The following is a 5,899-nucleotide window of genomic DNA, read 5'->3' as shown; positions in this document are numbered from 1 at the left end:
TTTACTTACTTAATTTCTTGATAAAAGATAGCATGCTTTCTAAAAAGTTTACACAGTGTGGGTCCTGTAGGAGCAGGTCCAAACAAGTCCATCCAGGTGAGTATGTGTGGGGCGTAAGTGTAATAGGAACTAATTACTCTTTGGCGGTGAGTCACTGAGAACAGACATCAAATATGTTGCTCAACAATCGGCTTTCTTTTGTTTTTAAATGTCATTCTCACCTTTTAAACAATGACTTCACTGTCTTATGACCAGATCAGAAATAAGTGAGTGGAAACATGTTTTTCCTAAGACTTAATCTGGCTCTTAATCCTCTTTAGTGGAACATTTCTATAAATATTTTCTATTAGGGTATGTTCTGAGAAAGGCTTACGTGCCCTGAGTCCATAAAAAAAGTCCCTCCACCACTTTGATTCAGACTAACATCTCTACTATAGGATGGATTAAACATTCATCATCCCCAGAATATGAATCTTAGTGACATTGGTGATCCTCTGACTTTCCCTTAAGTGTTTACATTTGTAGTTTCAGGGGAAATGTCTCAACAACTGTTGGACAAATGTTCACGTAACATGGTTCAGACATTCCTGTTCACTTCAAGATGAATAAACTGACCAAAAAAATCAGTGCAGCAAAAGCACAGATAGCTTTTTTATTCCAGTAAATTTGGAGAGTCTTCCCTGATTTTACTTTTGATGTTCATTTCCTCAGTTTTTATACACTGAAGTGTTTTTATCAGTTCTTTTATAAGATGTTTTCACGTCTTGTCTGTTTTAATTATTGACATGTAAAGCACTTTGTAACTTAACAGCAAACCTTCTTGCGACTGCATGTATGGATGTGGAGGACTACCTGTACAACCTGATCGGGCTGCAGATACTGATTCACAATAACTTGTGCTTCCTAAATGGCCAGATTGATATCTCTGAAGTTTAACTGACTTGGTGTTATACTGTGACCATTAAGTGAGCCCAGTCTCACACCAAAGTCGTCGAAATCCGGCACTTGGGCAGTGATATGTTTTCCTGTGAAAGCAGAAGTGTATTTTGAAAGAACGCAATGTAACAGGCAGAACTTGACACAGTGTCCCAGAACGTCAGCAACCAACACACCCAGGGTACCTTGTACGTCGTATGTGGATGTGGAAGGTCCATTACCAAACGTCAATATGTGACGAGGTCGGAGATGACTTTACTTTCAGTCTCTGCTTATCCGGGGCTGTAGTGACTCCTGTAGGAATGACAATTAAGATTCACTAAAATAAAACAGTTACAACCAGCGGGTCACACATTGGACCCAGTTTGATACAGTACTGTGTAACAAATACAGTATTAAATAATAGTCAAAACTGTCAAAATATACAAGATATAAAGTAAACCAGTGCTTAATAGAGTAACATAGAAGTAAGGTAAGGAACACGCTAAACTAGGGGCCGTTTCATAGTCAATGCAAAGGCACGCAGGCGTGAACGCATTGGGACACATCAAGTAAGGTGGCCGCCATGATGTGTGCTTGCGTCTCAAAATGTGTTGTCCATTTTTTGGATACGCAATGCAGCGACGCGTGTAATACCATGCGTAGCCAGCGGGCGTGATAATGCAAGCAACGTACTTGAAATTCACCACTTTTTGTTATTCACAGAAGAAGCAGGTATGCAATATGGCGGGTGAGGAGGACATACTTTGTGAACTCGCACGGGCACACCCCCATTTATATGACAGTTCTAGTGCCCTGCACTCTAATAAAATAGCAGTACTAGCTAGCTACAGCAGTACTAGCTAGCCGGAATATACCGGTGATTCTGCTACCCCCTATTGCGCAAGCAATGTATTGCATTTCAACTGTCACCTGAGTCGCTTGCGTTCAATGTGTTGACTATGAAAGGAAGTGCGTCGCTTGCCAGCATTGCGTGCGTCGACTATGACACGGCCCTAAGGCAGCAAACTACTCGCTAAACATCAACATGTTAGCATCGTTGTTAGCATGCTGACTGTAGCAATGAACTGCCTTTACATTCTTCAATAATTTTTGGGTATTTCATAGGTTAAACCCTATATATATATATATATATAATACACACCTTTAAATCAAATTAACTGACACATATTTAATATTTTTGGTGAATTATTGGGTTGAAAACATATAATTGAGCGTAAATGAATGAAAAAAGGCAAAACTGAATGTGTGCTGTCCCTACTTTCTCCTAGTTGTTCTCATTTGACAGTACAGGTAAATTAAAAAAAACAAAAACAAAGAATTGACATCACAAGATTAAACTGTGAAACATCATGAGCTCTTTTAAGTATGAAGTGAGCACAACGAAGCCGCAGGAAAGTCCTCAAGTCTCCTCAGATCATTCTCCGTGAACACATCCAGGAAACTACTGCTGCCGTTTGCAGCGTGATGTCACAGCCACGCGTTATAGTCTGCCGAGCTGCTTCATATACAGCTCATACAGCAGCGGAGAGGAGGCAGACAGACCGCAGCTGCTCACATTCACAGGACTGAAGAGTTTCTAGACTGAGAAAGAAATAACTTATTACTGACCGACACATATCGGCGGATTTCTCCGAGGCTTACCTGTTTGTTGCTAGAAACGACTTCAGCCGACTAAGCAACGAGAAACAGAGAAGCAAGGAGCCGCTGCATATCAGCCGAGCCTCTGGTGAGTTACTAAACCAAACATATGTCTCTGTTTTACCGAACTACTGCGTAAGAAGACGAGATTCAAGCGTTTATTCTCAGCGTGGTGGTGCGTTCATGTCTCCAAAGCCGTGTTCTCTGTTAGGATGCTGCCTTCATGTTCGCCCGCATTTGTGGACTAGCGAGCAGAAACACGAAACAGTAATTGCTTTAACAGCTGCGGTGTTTCGAGGCTTTTATCTTAGAGGAGGAAAAAGAGAAATAGAGTCTTGCTGCAGATGTTAAAGCTAAATAAAGATAGAAATTAAAAAGAGAAGTATAGTTTCTACTTTTCTCAAACCAAACAGCTCCAGTGTTAAAATAGTAATAAAACAAAATCAAGTGAGGTTTGTTTTGGGTTGTCAGTGATCTTAAATTTGATAGTTAGCCTGCAACAACATGTGATTGCACCAATAGCTTGTGTCTTCTTTTGGTAACTTCCTTGTAGATAAGCTTTCTCTGTACTTAAGGTCAGCAACCTTCAAACCACAAGAGGCATTTTGGCTTGTTTTTGTTTTTTTTTTTGAAATCTGTCTGTTTGTTCCTTAAAATAAAGTTAACACAGTCTATACAGTCTAAGATAGCCTATAATCATTACTAATATTTCTAAATGAGCATTCATTAATATGTTTTTATCACAAATTTGTTCCTCTTCAGTGGGATATTTAGGATTATTTGGTGCTTTTAATGCTGCAGCTTTGGCGGCAAAAGCAAACAAATCTGTCCAAGCACTGTTAAATTCTTGATTTTCCTCTGATAGTTTTTCCTTTTTGGAGTTGGAGCCTGTATTCAGTCTTGCTAGGGAGAACTAAAACTAACCACCACTACTGAGGTTCACCAAATTCAGGAAGCAGGTGCCAGGCTGTCGAGGTATGACGCACATTTCAATTGACAGAATGTTAAAACAGTACAACTGGAAAATGTAAGAACCACTTTTGGCCTACAACAATGATAAATGAAAATTAAACTGTTAAAAAAATGTTATTAATTAAAATAAAGGGCTAAAGAGCCTCATGCAGCTCCAGAGCTACAGGTCTCTACCTAACCCTCTGTGCCAGATCCTGCACCGAAATGCATTGTGCACTTCAATAATTCATTTAACATGTACATTTTGGTTTGAAACTGGAACTCGGCATTTTCCAGTGTTCATTGTTCAGGAGGTTTTTAGCGGCAGCTGAATTATCTGTGGGGGTATCTTCCCCTTTGGTATGTGCCAAAAAATATTTGACAATTTGTACAATCAGTCTTCCACCTCACCATCTGCGTCACCAATTTCCAGTCTCCTAAATGTTCCTAAGTCTTCCATCAAGTCTATCAGTTTTTATACACATCAAAAATCAGTGTTTCCGGGGTTCTGTTTGGCTCATTGCAGATGACTGCAAGCCCAGACCTGCTGATTTGTAGTCACCCTTTCTCTCTGATAACATAAAATAAAAATCTTCAGGAGGCCTTTACTGGAAGCTGAACTATCCGCAGACGTCTTCTCCTCTCTAAATGAAATCGACCCGGTGATTTAAACCGGTAAAGATGCTGAATTAAGCAGTTTCATGTTAAAAAAAAAAACGGTGGCGGTGATTATACACTTAAGAAAACATGCTCATTATATTTTATTCAGTTTCTGTCAATACATCCTCCTAAATCCTACACACTGGACCTTTAAAACTTGCAAACATAACCAAAAACCACCATAAATCTACAGAACAAATAACCTAATCTTTAAAACTGATCTTTGTCTTTTGCAGCCTATCGTCCTGTACCGCAGCAGCCATGGTGACAGCAGTCCTTAAGCTGTACTTTATCGGAACGGCGCTGAGCGTCCTCGCAGTCATTTATGGAATCGTGGACTCCTTTGGTGGACTGATGTACGAACAAAACCATTGCTACATGTGGGACCTGCACCAGCAGACACAGACCGAGACGCAGCCCTCCTCGATCAGCCATCGGAGAGGATCAGCTGTGACTAGAAACACCGGCTCGTGAGGGAAACATCTCGGTCACGATTTACAACAAAATGGCAGCTTGATGGATGGACATGCTGGCTACTGTGGCGATGGATCAACAGTCAGTGAGACTCTAATCACTGGGAACAACAACAGTCCTGGTTCCATAGCTGAGCGTGGACATCATTGTAATGTCTAACTTGCTGGACGTGTTGCGCACTGGACAGTTTGTTGATACGGATACATAATCCCATGGCATTTGCTTGTGTTTGTTCCTCTTTGCCTCAACTGCTGTTAAACACTGAAGCAGCTAGCAACCACAAACCTGATGAAAAATGCACCGGCACTACTGAACAATGATTTGCACTGTTTTTTCTTTTAAAGTGTGTTTTGAGTTTCTTTCCTTGAATAAAAATGTTTAAAAAGTCTTAAGTGTTGCAATGAGTATTAACGAGAAGTATACTGCAGCCTGCACCGAGGAACATAAGTCATAGGCTGTCAGCTGTGGGAAACCAGGCTGACTCAGAAGTGTCAAATACAGTGGAAAAATACTGAAACCATATCAGAGGTAATTCAGGAACTAAAGGTTGATCCTCATACAAAGGATACAAAACACAAATTTAGGGACATTTTAAGCCTCGTGCCCTCAAAACAATTGACCTGTGCTTTAAAACAGTTGGACTCAGCATAAACAAGTAAGAACCTGGTCTCTCTTTGTCTGACTAGAGTGAAGACCTGATCCTTGCATGCCAGACATGACTATAATTGAAAACAAGTGTGCAGAAGACAGTGCAATCTAAGTACGTCGAGTTTCTTTGCAGAGATTCAATTGGTATCACATGCAGGGTCCTCACACAGCCCAAGCTCTCTGGCAGAAGAGCAAAAACAACATATAAGAAAGGGAGAAACTGCAGCAGAGGCACCTCGAAGTGAGGTCATTCCCACTTCCAAAGGCTGGTTGTGCAACAGGAGCTGTGCTGTGTGTACAGTCAGGACAGTCCCTCTGGTCTTCGACTGTGCATTAACAATGAATCAAAAGGATGAAACCATGTTACGTGAAAAGGATTGCTCAAAGAAATGACGATACAGGGAGTTATCTGATGTCTGGACATGCAACCGAATCACCAGAAAAAAATGCTGGCATTGTACAATTTGTGCAAACCACAGATCTTTTACATTTGCACGTCATTATACATTATGTTCCAACAATGCTGTGGCTAAGTTTAGGCACAAAGCCACTTGGGTATGGTTAGGAAAAGAACATGTTTTGGCTTAAA

General features: G+C 40.7%; 1 long non-coding RNA gene across 1 annotated transcript; it reads left to right on the top strand.

Moving 5' to 3' along the window:
- Positions 1 to 2,161: 2,161 nt before the first annotated feature.
- LOC125883063 (uncharacterized) lies at positions 2,162 to 5,049 on the top strand. Its single transcript, XR_007448448.1, has 2 exons — positions 2,162 to 2,665; positions 4,425 to 5,049. It is a non-coding gene; the product is annotated as an uncharacterized LOC125883063 (long non-coding RNA).
- Positions 5,050 to 5,899: the final 850 nt, after the last annotated feature.

Source organism: Epinephelus fuscoguttatus, linkage group LG22, assembly GCF_011397635.1.
Source record: "Epinephelus fuscoguttatus linkage group LG22, E.fuscoguttatus.final_Chr_v1".
Classification (NCBI taxonomy): Eukaryota; Metazoa; Chordata; class Actinopteri; order Perciformes; family Serranidae; genus Epinephelus; species Epinephelus fuscoguttatus.
Note: the sequence above shows the minus strand (reverse complement) of the source record. Positions and strands in the feature narration are given on the sequence as shown.